The sequence below is a fragment of the Ursus maritimus genome, unplaced genomic scaffold, assembly GCF_017311325.1.
Source record: "Ursus maritimus isolate PB19 unplaced genomic scaffold, ASM1731132v1 scaffold_13, whole genome shotgun sequence".
Classification (NCBI taxonomy): domain Eukaryota; kingdom Metazoa; phylum Chordata; class Mammalia; order Carnivora; family Ursidae; genus Ursus; species Ursus maritimus.
Genome location: NW_024423675.1, coordinates 6966596 through 6986563, shown reverse-complemented (window position 1 = coordinate 6986563; position 19968 = coordinate 6966596). Strand labels below are relative to the sequence as shown.

The following is a 19968-nucleotide window of genomic DNA, read 5'->3' as shown; positions in this document are numbered from 1 at the left end:
TTCTGGGCTTTTAAGCACAAGTGGCTTATTTTGGGTATTAGAACAGAAAGATTTCACAGAATGTAAGAGATTATCAAGCAGAATCAAATTTTCCTACTTCTCAGACCAGTGCAGATGGAAATAGGAGAACCGAAAGGAGACAGGGGTGTTAGATCCTGTGCCCCAGCACGGTGCCCTCCCTTCCCCTTGGGTTGAATTTACGTAAGAGGAAGGAATGCATTCTGTCTGTTGAGCTGTGGGATTCGTCTCTGCTCTCTGGTGGGACCCCGGAAGATCTGTAGTGGTACATTGGAAGTGGTCACAGACAACCTTATTTTTCATGACAGTTTCGAGGCATGGTCAGCTATTTTGAAGAATATCACACCATTTGTGTGTTTCTGATATTTTTCTCATGATAAGGATGGGGTTATTTTTATTTTTTTATTTATTTTAGGAGGAAAATTGCAGAAGTAAATGCCATTCTCATCACGGGATGTTAAGCATCTGTGTTATAGGATCACCAATGATTGGACTAGCGGTTCATCTTTTTTTTGAATTTTTATATCATGTTTTTAAAAACTGTGATGAACTATACATAACATAAACCCCACTATTTTAACCATCTTTAAGTGTACCATCTAGTGGCCTTAAGCACATTCACACTGTGGTACCACCATTAGCACCATCCATCTGCAGAACTTGCCCACCTTCCTAAACTGTAACTCTTTACTCATTAAATACTGCTCCCCGCTCCCCTTCCTTCCAGTCCCTGGCAAGTCCCATCCTACCTTCTTTCCTGGGCATTTGACTACTCTAGGTATCTCAGTACTTTATCTTAACAGAGCCATCAGTTTCTCCTTTCACATGCTAACCACACATTCCACTTAATGAAGCTCTTTCTGCCTAGTCCACAATCCTCGTTCACTATTCTTTTTCTCCAGCTTCACTGAGGTATATATATAATTGACAAATAAAAATTCTAAGATATTTAAACTGTACTTTGTGTTAACTTGATACACATATACATTGGGAAGGAATTCCTCCCATCTAGTTAATTAAGACATACAAACGTATCTATCACCTCACATATTTATCTCTTTTGAGTGTATAAGAACATTTACGTTTTACTCTCTTAGCAAATTTCCATTATGCAACACAATATTATCAACTATAGTTACCATGTTATACATTAGATCCTCTGACCTTATTCATCTTACAGCTGAAAGCTTATACCCTTTTATCAACTGCTCCCTATCTCCCCAAGTCTCTATCCCCTGGCATCATTTTTCTACTCTCTGTTTCCATGATTTTGACTTTTTATTTAGATTCCACATGTAAATATACCACACTGTATTGTCTTTCTCTGTCTGGCTTATTTCACTAAGCATAATGCTCCCGGGTTCCGCGCATGGTGTTGCAATGACAAGACTTCCTTCTTTCTTGTAGCTGAGTAATATTCCATTTTATACACCCCATCTTCTTTTTCCATTTATTTATTCATTGATGGACACTTAGGTTGTTTCCATATGTTGACTATTGTGAATAATGCTGCAATGAACATGAGAGTGCAGGTATCTCTTTGATATCCTCATTCGCTGTCCTTTACATTTAACTCTCCTTCTGCTGGACAAATAACTGAACTCAGTTATTCAGTTACTGGTTATTCTTGCATACCAATGGACAGAAAACAGTCATACTGGAAATTAAAAATTCCACAATAAGCCTCACGGGAACAGTAAAAGTGTCATTTTATTTCTGACTACTCTTTTTCTTCTATTACTACAAAATTTGGGCAAAAAAGTAACTCCCTCAAAAAAGGTTATTTTCTCTCACTGATGACTATCTTAAAACTACATGTGTTCTGAAAATTAAATTAAGCGGTTTATTACCAATTAATATTTATTGACTTCATTGCCAACTTAGTTACTTTCTCTTTTAAATCTTTTTTTTTTAAGTTTTTTTTTTATTTATTCATTTGAGAGAGAGTGCGTGAAAGCATGAGCAGCGAGGAGGGTAAGAAGGAGGGGGAGGAGCTGACTCCTCGCGGAGCTGGGAGCCCTGCAATGTGGGAATCAAGCCCAGGACCCTGGGATCATGACCTGAGCCAAAGGCAGCCTCTTAACTGACTGAGCCACTCAGACACCTTGTCTTTTAAATCTTGACTGTCTTGTGTTCACAGGAAAACATAGGACTGAAAAATGTTTATGTACAGTAGACTCAGTTCCCTTCCCTTTTTTCCTGCACTAAGATTTTGCTTAGCCTTTAGGCAAGTTTCTCCTTTTTATATGGCCCAATTTTATTTCTTTAGATTTCAAGGCATCCCTGACCTATAATAAACAGACTTTGGGTTTTATGAAGCAAAGTAAATAATTAATTAGGAGCTCAACTGTTTTCAATAAATTAGGATCAAATTGGATTTTTATAATCTATTATTATTCTATATTATACTTTTAAATAATTGTGGCATGCATACAATGACTGAGCATTTGTTATATATTTTATGCTAGTTTTATAACTTTATAAAATATAAAAATAATGTAATTAAAATATATTTGAACATAATTTTAAACTTTTAAATCTGAATAATTACACTGTGGAAAATACACATAAAAGTAGTCTCCTACCACTTTAAAATATAAAGTTAAAACCTCACAAATAATGACCTAAAATCTACAAGTCAAAAAAGGAAGCATGGTAGTTTCATGTTAGTGTGTTCATGTAATCAATAAATTGTGTCCCTTTTTAAAAAATTATTCTTTTTTTTTAAATTTTATTTATTTATTTGACAGAGAGAGAGGCAGCCAGCAAGAGAAGGAACACAAGCAGGGGAAGTGGGAGAGGAAGAAGCAGGATCCCAGCAAAGGAGCCTGATGTGGGACTAAAAAATTATTCTTACTTTTATATTTAGGGGAGGAGGAGCAAATCATTTTTATTTATTTATTTATTTAAACAAATACACCAAAGAATCATGCAATCCTGCCAACACTGGATGCAATCCTGGGCCACAAGTCTGCACGTTCTTTTGTGAATTGTTCTTAAGATAGCAGAGCCTTTCATTTCACCTTTATTGTTTACCATGACCCCATGTTAACTTCAAAATAAAACACACCGTCTTTTCTCCAGTATTCCTGCAGTATACCACTGCTGGATGTACCTTCTTCCTGAGCTCTGGTTTGCCTTTCTTTACTGTGGCCATCACCACGCAGGTGGAAGTCTGTTCAGTCCTCCCTTGATACCCTTCACAGAGATGATAAACAGATTTTTGGCTCCCGTGTTGTCAGCACAGTTGATCACAGGTCCTACCGAAAGACCCAGGGAAATCCAGAATTCTGCAACGGAGGACCCACCACGTCCTTACTCAGACATCTTGAACGCAGGAAAGGGACAGAAGAAAAGCTGTACCTTTTTTTTTTTTTAAATAAGTGTATTAGTCATTGAGTAGAATTGAGGACGACATTTTTGTAGCAAATATTTTTGTCTTTTTAGATCTGCCAGTAAAATCTGAAGAAATGCAAGTTATTTATTTTATAACTTAGAGCAAATGCATATGATTTTTTTGCACAGTTATTTGAGACTTTTAGGTAAAAAATGACTTCTTTAAGATTACTCATGAGATGAGAGGAACTTAAAATGGGAAGGGTCTCAGATATTCTTTTTTAAGTTATTTTTCTATATTGATAAGCCCGCTCTTTAACCCCCATCCCTTATTTCACCCCCCCCCCCGCCACGCTCACCTTTCCCTGGTAACCACCACATATGGCAGATTTCAAAAAAAGGAAACTACAGAGGATATATTATTTTCTTTAAAAATTAAGAGACATGTATGGCAGATTCCACTAAATATGCTTCCTAAGGCACACGGACATACACACAGAATACAGACATACAAACAACATACAGAGACGAACGTTTTAAAAAAGATAATTAGTGGAGTTTGAGGAACAAATCCTTACAAAGAGCTGAAAGGAAAAGAGCCAGCCTGGATTGTAACTAGAAGGTTATAAAGAATTTACAAATAAGATATCTTTTGAGAATTAAACAGGAAGATCAAGACAGAATCAACCTGGCCAGGGATAGACAGCTTATCTTAGAAAGACAAAGATTCTCTCAGAAGAGCAAGCCTTGAATGATCCTGATTGCATGAATTCACACATCCATCAAAATATCAGTATCAATCAGAAGGAGCGTAGGTTAAGCATGAACAATAAAATAATCAGAGTTCAGTGTCAAATACAATCACTATCCATCCAAGGACAGCCCAAGGAAGTGGGTGACATAGGCCAAAGGCTTTTCCTGTCCAGTTGTAACAGTACAGCTTCATCTAATTCCATCAACTATTCAAATCTTATAACTAATTCCATTTTTTTGTGATTTCATAATCACCAAATCATCTTCTAACTGAGCTGTTTTCCCCCTGAAGTATCTGAAGAAAATACCCAGCCCAAGGACTTAAATAGTGTTTGTACTAACCTGGCCTGTTGTATTTCTAATTGTGAATTAACAGCCCCCTGGTTAGAATTTGGCAATTCATGTAAATTTCCCAAAGGGAAAATGTGTTGGCCATAGGACTCAAATGTCTAATACCTCAACAGTTAAAGTTTATGCCACAAAATAGCATAGATTTGAATGTTTAACATCAGAATTGTAGACTTGATTGATATGAACTAACACTGGATGCTGACCAATCAGGTTTTGGAGCTTGCAAAAAATAGGGCAGATTCTGAATCACCTCATAAATTCATGATCCAAGGAATCTGAAGTGAAACTGAGCTAGCTACAGTTTCCCCAGTATTACCACATTAATTGTAGGGATTGTCTGTACTCTGCAATATCTAGAACTTACTTGAATAGAAATGATTCAGTAAAGCAGGTAATGTGATGCTCATTTGATACCTGAGAGAATTGAGGTGTAGTGAAATTATATAATTTTTTTTCAAGCTGACACAATTAATAAGTGGACCTAGAATTAGAGCCGGGTCCTTGTAGTCAGGGGTCGCAAACTCAAATGACTACAAAGGTGGTAAGTGGGTAAAGAAGGTGCAAGGACTGCTTAAAACTGTGTAGGTTGTGAACTTGTAACAACATAGGTTGCCAGTTTCCCAAGAAAAGTCAAATATTCTAATTTTATGTGAAATCTCTTGATTTTGAAATATTGTTATCTAATTCAAAAGTAAGTTTTGGACATAATGAGCTGAATAAAACACTTATACATAAGCACATTTGGGCTATGGGACACCAATTTGTGGCCTATGAGCCAAAGTAAATACTTCTGTTATTTAGAGTCAAAGGTTTTTCTGAATTCTGGAAAAATAATTACTGGTCTGAAGTGATATTCTCCGATGAGGACCTGGAGTGCTAATATTCTGTGCTACTCAGTGCTGATCTTACGTATATGATTTAGAAGCCAGGACAAATGTGACTGTTTTTTTTGTAAAAAATTTGTGAGAGGATAGCCTACCTCTTTTGAGCAAGGGGTTTCAGATGTAACTGAAAGCAATTAGAATTTTGCTAAAGAAGTAGTTACCTAGTATTTCACCACAAGAACAAGTGACTGAAAATATTATTTGAAATTATAAAAAAAAAAATAAGCCAAGACTGTGACAATTTGGCACTAATTTTTAGCATGGTAATTACCGATAGGACACAATCTGACATTAGATGGATAATTTGTGGTATAGATAGTTATATATGAGTAGACTGCTTTAAAAACTGTAAATCATTTTCATTTTTGTGTGGGCCCAATATTCTCAATATGTCTTCATGTGCCTTTCATAATTCCAAAGTTAAAGAGCCTCTGAACTTGGAGAATCCGACTGAAAACTATAATTACGCCAGATTCACAGCAGTCAATGGACAATGACATCTTAGCCAAGACATCGTTCTAAGTGAAATACACTTTACTCCTGCATATTCTTCTTGTTCTCTCTGAAACTTGAAAGAAGGAAAGTTGTTTCCCTTCATAAGGATGCATTAATGCTCCACAATGTATATTTAAAGGGTTCTATCACTTTACCCTAAAAAGAGACAGAGAAAAGAATAAGACCATTATATCATAGCTCCCATAGAAAGCATAATTTTATATTGTATGTCATCTTGTAAGTTAAAAGTTTAAAATAGTTTAAAATAGTTGCTTTATTTAAAGGGAGAACACTCTCCAAATAACTGACTTGAAATAAAATGCTAATGTCTGAGGAGACTACGTCAGTCAAAATATTATAGAAATGCCAAATCTTACAGCAGCAAAAACTGCAAGTTACGTTTTCATAGTATCGAAGGTTAGACAACCTAGCCACGAATCTGATTCTCATACTTCAAATGCAGATTTGCTCTCACGACATGAAAAGAATAGTCTGATTTCAGTAGAAAACGCAGACAGCCGCATTCTGCAACAGTTTTCCCTGTTGCATTTAGAGCTGCAGAGTGACGAGGAAACCCATAAGGTGGGTCAAGGCAAGTGAATAATTCTCAGTGGAGAAAACAATTGCCTATTGACTGTAGACTGGGCAATTTTTCTTCAGGTTTCCTACCTCTTAAGGGACCCCACCTAAGAGATGGTGTGAGCCCTGTTGTGAACAAATGAGATAGCCATCTCAGGATCAACTCCGCAGAGGCTTCAAGCAATATCAGAAACTGACCCAATGATGCCCTAGATATCGCACTTCTAAAAACAGGTTTTAGATGCAGTGCTGTTTCTTTGATTGTTTAAAAAACAGGGACTTTTTTGTGTTCAAAGACAGGAACTAAAATCACAAAAGCACATTACCACTGAAATGTGTAAAATTTGTCTCATAAATACAAATTAAGCAAATCTTGCAGCTAAGATGTCTTTCTATTAATAATTTTCTTAATTAGAACCCCAGTGGTGCTAGTATTTTCTGGTCCAAGGATAATAATTAATTAAACTATTGATATATCTTTCTTTTTAAAATGTAGAGGATGTTATGTCATTAAGTTAATAGCTATTTATTAAGTGCTTACTGTGTACCATTTACCTACAACTGAGCTAAGAACTGCCACATTCAAAATGAGCTTTATCCAATGTAGTCTACTGACAGAATGAATAGTGCTGGGAGGTATCAACAGGGGCCTCATCACTAGGCTTCACCTAAATCACTGCTGATTGATGGCTATCTCTGCTGTCCTTAAAGATCTCCTAGAGAAGAGCTCCCAATTCATTAACAAAATCTATTAAGGGGAAGTTCTCCCTAATAACCAGTGTCATCGTGGAGCCAAAATCTGTTTTGTCTAATTTTGCTGCCATTAAAATTGTAAATAGCTGGACTATTAATATGTTGTCACAATTTAAAGCAGCTAAACTTCACTATGTTTCCCATTTTCCTTTTTTGCTTAAAAGAAAGATGTATCCCTTTTATATCCAACACTAACCTATCATGCTTTCAGCACTGCTCTCACCTTATGTCTTGCTCCATTATTTTTTCTCCTATATGAGCTGGTCCTCTCTCCTAAGCATGTAAAGATGTTCATGTTTCTCTCAAAAGCCCCAATTTATTCTTACATCATCCCCTCTATTTGTTAATTTCTCTTCTTTCCATCCTTAGCCAGGTTACTTTCCTTTCCCTTCCATTCTCTCCTTAACTCCTTGTAAGCTGACTTTTCTCACCACTACATAGAAATTGCTCTTGCAAAGATCACTACTAATAGCTTAACTGCAAAATCTAATTTCCACTTATCATCCTCGCATTACTTGAATGTACGAGATATTTAACACGATTGACCACTGCTAGAACTACTAAAGTGCCTGCAATTTAAAGCAATTTAATATATTCTCTTTTACATTTTAGCCTTAGATTTTGTGACTACAGTCTCTCCTGGTTTAACTTTTCCAACACTCACTCCTTACATTATAATTTGTGGTTTCTCTTCTATCCACTCCTTAGATAGCGGTGTCACTCAGAATCCTCAGCTCCTATCTCTTCTTTTTGTGTATATTCTTTGTAGATGATAACATGCACAATAGAATATTTCCCTGCTACTTAGTTATAGGAAACTCCAAGTCCATACCCCAACCCAGACCCTTTTCTATTGCTCAAGCTCCAAATGCCTCCTGGTACCCTCAGCCAGCTGAACACGTGAACTTCATCTCTCGTTCTAATTACTAGGATGACCATCTCACTTGTTCATCTGCAAAGATATGAGTCCCTATTCTTTTCTCTCTTTCCCTTTACTTTCCACATCTAATTAAATACTAGTTTCTGGTCCATGACTTCTACATTCTCCATTAAACAGTCCCTAATCTCCAATCTCGATATTACCACTTCATCCCCCAAAGGAACCACTGTTTTCATCTTCTGCTAGTTTCATCGTCCATAGCCTTGCTCCTTTTCAAGTCATTACCAAGCTTGTTTTCAGAGGAACGCTTCTCAAGCACATATCCACCATGTTACTTCTACTTATGAATTTCCATTGTTGTGCAATGCTTATCCCAGGGAGAGTTCAAATTTCATACTTTGCCCCCTTGCATCACTAGTCATTTTATTCCCACCTGCTTTGTCAGTCCTCTGCCCTGCCGCTCACAGCCCACAGTCGTCTATACCCAGCGATGCATACACATACATGCACACATCCTATGCCTCATCTGTATCGAGTAACTCTCAAGTCCCCAGTCAGAACACGTCTCTGGGCCTCTGGTGTCTGTGTCACAGCTCTGTCTGCCACTGATTTCAGACCTGCCTGCTGGACAGTTCCCCACAAGCTCTGTCTCCTTGCACCATCCCTGGGGGGAAGCCTCAACCAATAGTGGGCAGAAGTGGTAGATAGATACTCTGTTATCCCGACTTTTAGGCGAACGGTTTGGAGGCCTTCCCTTTATTTTTGGAGGCACTGACAGACTGAGACTTTGTTGCTTACAACAAAACTCAGAATGAAAGCTTTTATTGTTTTTACTTCTTTTCCTTTCTCACTGTGCTCTTTCCCTCCGTCTTGTTTACTAGGTTCCCTCCCCCAAATAAACTGCATGTATTCGAGACAGGATCTAAGGTTTTACTTCTGAGGAACCCCAACTAAGCCTCTGCCACACACATCAGCTTTTGGACATGTCATTACACTTTTTAAAAATTCCCAGTCTACACATGATTCACATGAAAAAGTCCCATATTCTCCTACATTACGGTTTGTGAGCATTTACTTGGCAAACGCTATCAAACTTTTAAAACAGTCACTATTTTAGGGGCGCCTGGGTGGCACAGCGGTTAAGCGTCTGCCTTCGGCTCAGGGTGTGATCCCGGCGATCTGGGATCGAGCCCCACATCAGGCTCTTCTGCTATGAGCCTGCTTCTTCCTCTCCCACTCCCCCTGCTTGTGTTCCCTCTCTCGCTGGCTGTCTCTATCTCTGTCGAATAAATAAATAAAATCTTAAAAAAAAAAAGTCGTATTTGTAAAAAAAAAAATAAAAAAAATAAAAGTCACTATTTTAAAAAATCAATATTTTTTTTTGTCATCAATAGGAACTATTAGTTTATCATCATCTCTCCCATAATACACCATGAGCAGCTTGAGAGTTCAGACCAGGCATAATCATCTATATATACCAATGCCTAGAATAGTGACTTAATACATAGCGATATTGAATTGTTTGTATTGCACAAATAACATTTGTATTTTAATAATGATGACATTTGATTGAAATAGATGAGGCATTTTTCTGTTATATTTTGGTGATGTAATCAAGAATTATTTAAATTGAATTTTAAGAAACAATTATAATCAAACACAGCTAAATTGATCTTTAAATCTTTCTGGGCTAATATCTATGATATCAAAGGAGCAATATTATAAAGATCCCAAGAACTCAGAGGTTGGTGGAGGTAGTGCCATCTGGAGCTACAGGGGGCAGAAGAGAGTGGCCAAACTGAAGGTCCTAGAGACTAAAGGTCCAGGTGGATCTAATTGCCCTTTAAGTAGCATGTCCAGAAGCCATGAATCCAGAGTTGTCAGTGAGTATTTGCACATGAAATGAGAAGCTATTAACAAAAGAGGAATTAACCAGCGGCAAAGCACAGAACCAATTATATACTCATAGGAATGAAGACAAAGTTTGTTGGGATCATTGAACCTGAGAAGACAGCCAGATTATGAAAGATCAAAGCACATAAGAAGGAAAAAAAATTAAGAAAAGTCAAATCTGAGTAGAATTGTCTTAGAGCAACTTGGAAAAAGAAACAGAGGTTGAGTTATCTTCATTTTGTTGGCAACTCCGGCTACTTTGAACAAGTAGCCCAGCTTGACCAGTGATATCCCTCCTTATTTTTCAAAGAGTTATTCCTAATGGGACTGTGAGGAATGTATAAAATCATATTTCTGTAAATTAATGATAAAATAATGAGTATTTAAAGATATTTGATATTTCACACTATTGAACAAATATACTTCATATTACAGGTTACGACATCAAGGATATACTCGGTTCCAAATGAATAACATGGATGGTTAAGAAAGCAAGTAAAATTTTTCAAAAGTATCAAACTTACATAAAAGTATGCATGTATTTAAGATTAAAGTAGAACTAAAGAGGAAGAGTTTTATTATAGAAATATATTACATATTGTTCACCCAATGAAGGTTAATATTTGTGTACCAGTATTATATTTAATAACCTACCCTGAGATAGGTTGTAGTGTGAGAGCTCCGATTGTCTAGAAAAGACACACAGAAGGTAAATTTTAACAGATATAGAAATAAAGTACCACTGTGAGTGTTTAAAAATTAATTGCAAATCCTTATTAAAATATGAGTAAAACAAATCAGGCCATATATGTATATACATATATTTTTTAAAGTATTAAACATCATGACTAAGTAAGAATTTTCCAATTAAGGGGTGGAAAGTTAATTCAACATCCAAACATATGTTAATATACTATATCATGCCTTGGTTTTCTATTGCTATGTAAGGTAAAATTTTCACAGGGCCGGGGGATGATAACTTTGAGGGCTATTAGTCAGCCTACCATGGTGCTCCCTCTGGTCACAAAGGAAGCCATCCCACAGAAAATATATTCACCACATCCTAAGGTCTTCAATGTAATATTAATTCAAATCTCAATCTCACCTAAGACTTACTGTTCACAAGTCCCAGATTTCATCATCTAAATTATTGAAATTAGCTATGAGTGAAGCTCTGGGCATAATCCATCCTGAGGCAAAATTCCTCTCCATCTGTGCACCTGTAAAACTAGAACATAAGTTAACCCCTCCCCAAACACGTGCTAGGACAGGTATAGGAAACAGTTATAGATATTCTCATTCATAAATGGAGAAAATGAAAGGACAAAAGAAATCACCTGCCCAATAAAATTAAAATCCAACCAGGCAAACTGTTTTGTTTCAAATGCTAGAAACAATCTTCTGTGGCTTCTTATAAACGGTAAGGAGAAAACAGGCCACACCTTCAACACTCTGCTTAAAAATCTCAGCCAAATATTAAAGTTCTATTGCTTAGAAGTTCTAGTTTTCAAATAGTTTGTAAGGCACAATTCAGCCAAGCTTCTTGCCATTATATAACAAGGATTCCTTGTCTCCAGTTTCCAAAAACATGCTCTTGATTTCCTTTTGAGCACTCATCCAAAGCACCTTTAATACTTATATTTCTGCCAATAGTCTGTTTATGACTATTGAAGTATTCTCTAAGACAACCGATTTTATTCTACCATGTTCGTCCCTTCCTTCTGAGTTCTCACTGATGGTACCTTTAGCACCCAGCTTATTCAAGGCAATCTAGAATTTTTCTAATATATTCTTCATAATTCTTTCCGGCTTTGCTTACTGTCCAATTCCAAAGCCACTGCCACATTTTTAGGTATTTGTTACAGCAGTACTCCATTTCCAAGTACCAGGGTCTGCATAGGTTTCCTATTGCTACTTAAGATAACATATAACATATTCACAGGTTCCAGGAATAAGGTGTCGGCATCTGGACATATTTTGGGGGTCATTATTCAGTCTATCACATCACATTAATAGAATAAACCAAGAAAAAAATCACAAATCACATGGCCATCTCAATAAATAATAAAAAAACTTGACAGAATTCAACATTCATTTATTATAAAGACACTCCAAAAACTAAAACTACAACTACAAAGGAACTGATAAAACACATCTGTGAAAAACCCACAGTTAACATCATCCTTAGTGTTGAAAGCTTGATATCTTTATGGTTAAAAATAAGGGAAGAATATATGCTCTCACCACTTCTGTTCAACAGTATTCTCTAAGTTCTAGCCAATGCAATAAGGCAAAACATTTTTTCTAACTTACAGCATATAGAGATTAGAAAGGAAAAAGTAAAACTGTAATAACAGATGACATAATTCTCTATATAGAAAAACCCAAGGAGTATACACATACACGCACACACACACACACACAGTTAGAACTAAAAAATGAGTTTAGTAAGGTTGCAGAACACAAGATCAAAATATAAAACTAAGTTGTATTTCAATATACTAAAAATGAACAATCCAAAAATGAAGTTATAAAAATAATTCTATTCGAAATAGCATAAGAAATAAAATTTAGGGGAAAGTTAACAAAAGAAATAAAAGGAGTTGCACAAAGAAAAGTATGATTCATTGCGGAAAGAAATAAAAGGAGATCTAAATAAATGGAGAGAAATTTATAATACTATCTTCTGTCCCCCTCACAGAAACACCCACCCCAGTGTCGACAGCCTCTCCTGCCCTCTTGTACACACGGAGATCCGACAACCCACACTGCTCTGCAGCTCTGTTCTCGGTGAAAAAAAACGATCGTGATCGCACAACAGAATTGATTGTAGACTAAATTATCCAGGAAGAGAGAAAGGCGGGAAGGAAGACATGGAGGGAGAGAAGAAAGGGAAGAAGGGCAAATTCTCTTTTATAATTAGATATTCTTTTCCCTTCAAAACCATCTTTTTATGTCTCCATACACCATGGTGCTCCCTCTGGTCCCAAAGGAAACCATCCCACAGAAAATATACAATCCTGTATCCCATGTGTGTCATATCAAGCCAGAATGTTGTATTTAATACCAAGCACCACCATTAAAGAGGGTAAAGAAGAAGACAACAGGGTGGATGAAGATGGTGAGATTATTTTGCCTTGAAATGGGTATATGAAGCATAGCAGCTTTCAAATATTTGAAAGAATATCATGTGGGAAGGAAGATGGTATAAGATTTTGGGTTTCTTTTTTTTTATGTTGCAGAAGAGAAATTAATCTCAGTGGAAGGGTCTTAAAATTGAAAATTTGAATTAATAAGATTTTTCTTTCTGTAGTTCTCAGTCAGAGACCAGATAATCATCTTCCGTGTCATTCAAATATCCCTTATTTTCAGGTACCAGGTTGTTGTAAGTGTCCTCTAACATTAATTGTATAGCTCGTATGTTAAGATAATGTCAATTGAACCATACTAGAATAAACTTGGAATATTTGAAACTTCTAAAGGGAGCAAAACTTCCTTCGTAGATGTCAGATGCTGTTTCTAAGAATGTTGTTGGATGCTTCATTGATATCCATAAGTAGCTCCGGAAATGATTTCCTCTAAGTGAGCAAAGTCATGGATTTCATGCTACATGATATTACTATATGTAAATTTACATGACCTACTGCATGTCCAATTCATGTTGGAACGGATAGTGTCCTTTAGTTGGTGATTCCATTTCAAATCAGTTTCTTGATAGTGTCAACGGGAAGCAGAGAGATGCCAAACTGTTGCTACAGGTTTTTCCTCTTCTTCACAAATGAAAACACTCCCAGTTAGAAAAAATCTGAACACTATAAAAATACTTTTACAATGTTTCAGTTTTAAAAACATATTTAAAATATATGAAAATGTCAAGCACCTGCATTTTCATTCATTAGCTTACAGGATAAATCAATAATGAAAGCAAGTAACATGATGTAGAATGAATGAAATCAATTTAGTAAGCCAGTCATAATTGCGAAGTCTGCATGTGCCATATTCACTAACCTGTCCAGTCTTTATATTAAAAAAAATCTTATTCTTGGAGCTGAGCCTTACTTGTACTTTATAATATAGTTTGGATAAATATAAAATAGCAGCCAAATACACTTATATAAATCAAACAGATCTCATAGGTTTTCACCATATGCACTGAGAAAGAAACAGGTTTACCAATTTATTCTCACAAAGGATTAGGACTTGAACTTGAGAGGAAGCAAGCAATATTAAAGGCATTGTATGACGAGCCACACTAATATTTGAATCATTAAATGAAGAATTTTTTCTTGAAGCTCATAATTTAAATGAGTCAGCATCCTGATTAGGTAGCATTAAAAATTAGCTTTTAGCTGCTAATAAGCTTCCCCTTGGATCTGCAGCCTGTTTTCCTGAGGCAAAGAGAAGAGGGAGCTGCCTGAGCCACTGTTTGCGATGTATGAATAAGATGACAAATGGGAAGAGGGCGTGGATGTTGATGAAGAAGGTTTGATTAGCAATTGGCAGCATGAAAACTTCTGAATTATTTTGCAAATTTAAAGAAAGGTTACACATGCAGTTGGTGAACAGAATTATAGACATAAAAATAGAACTATCTGAAGAAGCAGACATTTTGTTTTCATGCATGTGATTTGGGTATTTTTGCATCTCTTTATCTTTAATCAAAACTCAGACTAGGATCTTGATATGAGGCAAGTGGAATTTACTTGTATGTTGCTTGGCCACCAAGCAAATATCGCTAGCGTTTCCCCAGGCCACACGAGTCTGGGATAGCAGTGGAGTGACAATAAGTAACAGAATGTAAGTGATAAGTGCAAAGCTTTACCAGACTGTGAGAACACATGAGGTCACATTTACATTAATCCCCCAAATCTCTGCACTTGGAGCCTCCACCTGTTTGGCCAGCATAGGGAATTCGAGACTATTCCAAGTGTTCTTCTTCCCCAAATATTTGCAACACCCCAAATATCGCGTATCAGTTTGAGATGTCCCAACGATAAATACCACCACCAACAACAAACACAACAATAACCAGAATTGGCTAAATCAGGAAGAAAAAATATCATTTAATAGCAAGAAGACCAGAGATAGTGTAGTTTCATCTTGGGCTCACTAGCATCATCAAGAACCCCATTTGTTTTCACTGCTTTCCCTAACATTATGAGGGCTGCCTTGTGCCCTACTTTCCAAGGCTACTGTAACAAAGTACCACAGACTAGGTGGCTTAAAAATATGGGAATTTATCCTCTCAGTTTTGGAGGCTAAAAGTTTGAAATCAAGGCATCAAAAGGGCAATGGTCCCTCTAGGGAAGAAACTTTCCCTGCCTCTCCTTACCTTTTTGCCAGAAGTCCTTGATATTCCTTGGTTTGTAACTCCAATTTCTGCTACATCCATTACATGGTATTGTCCCCGTGTATCTCCTATGTCCGCATTTCCTTCTTCTTATAACGACACCAATCACTGGATTAGATCCTGCTGTCAACAGATATGACCTCATCTTAATGTGATTATATCTGCAAAGACTTTGTGTTCAAGTAAGTTCACATTCACAGGTTCTGGATGGACATGAATTTGGGGGGTGGGGAAGGGATATCGTTCAACCCAGTATACTTGGTCTTCCACTGGTTCCCTCATATTTGCAGAATGGCTTGCTGTTGCAGATTTCACCTTCTCGGCATAACTAGATACAGAGTCATGAAAGAAAGACTATCTCTACTTGTTTTCTCATTTTCAGAATAAAGAAATTTCTGAAATGTGTAGTGGTTCCACCCAACATACATTCCTTCATGTCTCATTCATAAGAAATGGTTGCCCTTTCAAACCATTAATTAGCTAGAAGAAAGAACAATTTCTACAGTTAGTATATACTAAGGGTATTTCCATTCCTGGATTATGAAGGGTTTAGTCTTCACTAAAGTACATGACTACCCATTTCTGAGCAGAATTACTATTCTTTCTCCTCAAAAAAGGACATTTGTGACAAAGGAAGAGTGGTAAAATGACTTCTTTACAAATTGAGAGACTCAATCCTGTTAATTCTTATCATAAATAGTGATAGTTTTAATGATACTTTCAGCTACATATTTCAACTGTAGATACTATATTACCAATTCTTTATTAGTCCCAAGAAATTGTCATGATATCTAAAATTCTTACACTGGCTATCTCAATTGCTTCAAGCAGTAGGGCTACCAGAGGGCAGTCCAGAGCACAGCCACTATGGATGCTCCTGCCTCCACCTTTGCCACTGTCGAAAAACAAAGAAACAAAGTACTATTGGTTTTGGCCTTTATGGTCTAAAGGTTTCACATGCTGAGACTGACCAGTTCCAGTTAATCATTTCCATAGACCTTAGTAGAGTTTTATACTTACATGGAAAGGATGGAATTATGAACTAAGTTTTGTGCCCCCTGCTCCAAATTCACATATGGAAATCCTAATCCCCAGTACCTCAGAATGAGACTGTATTTAAAGATGGGGCTTTAAAGATGTCATATAGAGTCATATGATTGGGTCCTAACCCAATATGACTGGTGTCCTTATACAAAGAGATAGTGACAAGAGATGCACATGCATAGAAGAAAGATCATGCGACGGAATGTGAGAAGGTGGCCATCTGCAAGCCAAGGAGAGAAGCCTGAGTAGAAACCATACATGTTGACACCTTGGTCTTGGACTTCTAGCCAGTAGAACTGTCAGAAAATTAATTTTTGTGGTTTAAACCATTCAGGCTGTGGTATTTTGTTATGGCAGATATCTAGTTTCAGGAGCTGAGTGGCTGAGGATTCATGCCTTCCATGTGCAGTTAAATAACAACTCAGGGCAAAGTCACCTAAGTTCGATAGTTTTCAGATTTTTCGTGAATTTTTTCTTTTACAACAGATACACACACACACACACACACACACACACACGACCATTCTTTTAAAAATGATCCAGAAAGGCTTCCTCAGAACAAGCCAGAAAGGTAACAGAAAGGCTTGTTCAGAATGAGATCAGAGTATCTGTCATATATTACTCACCTGCTGGCAGTCTTGCTTTGACTTCTCTCTCAGTTCCTCGTCGTCAGAATTACCCAGGCCATTTTTCTCATGAATATACTACTAGCCAGGGCCCACTGGCGAGGCAGCCCAATGACAGAGGACATAGTTTTTAAGTGCACAAGCTCTGGAGTCAGATTTCCTGGGCTTGAACCTCTGTTCGTTACCACTTTCAGTGCGTTATTTAAGACATTTGTGTCTCTACCATAGCATATATAAAATGAGGAAAATAGAGGAGTCTACTTCATGGGCTTGACAGGACTCAATGAGGCAATATGCGTAAACACATAGGAAGTGTTTAGTAAATGGAAGCTAGAAATAATAGCTGCCCTTGCTGGGCTAAGGCTGCTCAGCCTTGTAGAGTGAAGGTGACAGGTTGGAATGGAACAATAACCTTCTCTGTCCCTTGTGCACATTGATCTCAAGGCAGCGCTGCCCATGCCTGAGGTTTCATGATTTTTGTTGCTCATTATTTTCTTCCATACAACTATCTCTCCCTGTCTCCCCTGCGTCCCCTCTCAATCTTTCTCTCCCTCTCTCAGATTCTATTTCTCTCTAGCTCAAAACCAATTCCTAGAACCTAAAAGGTAAAAGAAACAGATTACAAATGCCTGCTTAGACTTTCAGTTGATTCAACAGAGAGTACTGCGTAACCACAATGAGCAATGAGCAATGCTCCGAGCTGGATTTCCAGTGAGGAAACAGACAGGTTTCTTATCTTCATGGAGCTTACAATCTAGAAGATGATAGGGACAATTATAATATTTTCAAATGTGATGAGAGCTCAAAAAGTACAAAGTCCTATGAATGCATAAGATGAAGACTAACCTACTTCCTAACCTGAGAGTTGTCAATTAGCTCAGCCACGACAGGAGAGGAAAATATTGCAGACAGTGGCAAACTATGAATGAAGGTCTTGAGAAAATATAGGGGAAAATACATTGGAGGAAATGAAACATGACTAGCACGACTGAAGCACAGACAGTGAGGGCCAAATGAAGTACAGTAAAACTGCAGAAGCCAGTAAGGCCTCGACTCAGCAGGACCCTATAAGTCATGTTAAATATTTTCATCTTTATCGAAAGGAAAATTAAGGGTATTGTGCAATAGGGCAACATAATCACATGTGAGTTTCTAAAGTATCACTTTGGCTCCAATATAAATAATGGATTGCAGGATGGATGGGAGGGAGACAAGTCTGTTACCAGGAAAGCCAGTTAATGAGACTGTAAGAATGGTTGAGGTGTCAGATGCTTAGGACAGTTGCAAGGGGTGAATGGATGGGTTTGAGATAAATCAACATATTATGGGGTGATTGAATAACTTCTAGATTTATGGTTTGATGTCTGTTTGGATGGTGTTGCCATTTACTGGGAAAACAGGATAAACAGAATAGGACAGGATTAAAGATGATGAGGACAGTTGGGCTCACATAGTTATAAAGGTGCTTGGCAGATGGCCAGATGGGACCGTGCAGAAATATATAGGTCTGGAGCTAAGAAGAGTGTTTTGAACTAGAAGTCAGACTTTGGAGTATTTTGCCATGGGAGAGAAAACTACCACATATGAAAATGTAGTCTGTATTCTCAAATATTTGCTATGAAGATTAAATTAAATCACAAAATGCAATTGGCTTAGTGTTTGGTGTGCAGTTAAATACTGTTTAATAATGGGTTGTTGTTATTATATTTATATCCACACAAACTTACAAGGTTAGTACTAATAAGATTTCCATTTTAAAGATCAGGAAATGGAAGCATAGAGAAGTTAATTTATTTGCAACAGTCACTGTTGTTGCAAATTTACTAAGATTTGGATCCAGAATTTAGTCCTATGTCCATGTCTTTCAAAATCCAGAGCCTGTACACAAAGCCCAATTCCTTTTTTTTTCTGCTTACAAATAATTCAAATCTATTTATTAGTATTTCTTTGAATATCAAGTTTTCCTTGAAAAGAGCCAGAAGAATAGATAATCAGGTCATTCAGAAAATGCCATATTTTATGATATTGCCATTGGAAAATTATACTAAGCTAAAAAGTTTCCCATTAACCAAGCCACAAATATGTGAAAATCCATGTGCTTTTAGCAAAATATGACAACTTTTATTACGTGAAAGTCAGCCATAGTGTCAAATATTATTGGTTTGAAAAGTATCCTTGAGTTAAAATGGAGGAATCAGCTCTTGAAACAAAGAGAAATGAGTTACATCTTTGGAATAGTCATTTTGAGGCTCACTGAGGGAGCTCCTGGAGGACTCCTGTGTCTTATGCATTTTCATTCACACTGAGTGGAGCTCAGCCCTGCATTGTCATTTGCAAGGTGCTTGTTTGAGTTATCTAGAGCTGAGTTATGAGAGCAACTCTATCCTTCAAGTGTTATTGCTCTTTCTCTCTGGCTCTTCACTCCTCTTCCCAGACTCTGCTAAGGTGCTTCAGTAGCTATAATGAAGTGAATCCAAATTACTAGTTTGAGAATAGCAAGAGACCTGACATGCACACAAAATATTCTTTTAACATTTCACTGAACTAATCATCCTAAAGGATTTACTCTGTCTTTCATAAGCTTTTATTCAGCTTCGATTTTCTTTTTCTCTTAATGTATCTTGGTAGTTCAGCTCAAGGAAGTTTGAAAATGTCATCCTGTATCTTTCAGTAAAGTTCTCTTGCCCCAATTTTTTGGTTTAATATATTTAGTGGATGGTTTTTGACATAAGAATTACAATAACAAGACTGAGCAAACAAGTCTTATTAGTTCCCTATGTCTATTTCCACACAAAAAATATATATATAGTGTGCTTCCTGTGACTGATGACCAAACTCTGGTTAATGTACATAGTGGGGAAAATAATGCACCAAGTTTCAATGTACTCCTCTGTGGTAAAGAACATCACATTAGTTCACACGAAATTTCCTTAAGATATTAGATAATGAAAATTATATCAAAAGTTCGGAAAGAGCTTTAAGAATTATGGAAGAGGGACAAATTGA

General features: G+C 36.9%; 2 pseudogenes; one reads left to right on the top strand and one right to left on the bottom strand.

The window, feature by feature from the left end:
- Window positions 1–2945: 2945 nt before the first annotated feature.
- Window positions 2946–3345, bottom strand: LOC103675893 (annotated as a pseudogene).
- A 2855-nt stretch (window positions 3346–6200) lies between these two features.
- The window catches only part of LOC103675914, a 30868-nt pseudogene continuing 17100 nt past the window's right edge, over window positions 6201–19968 (top strand).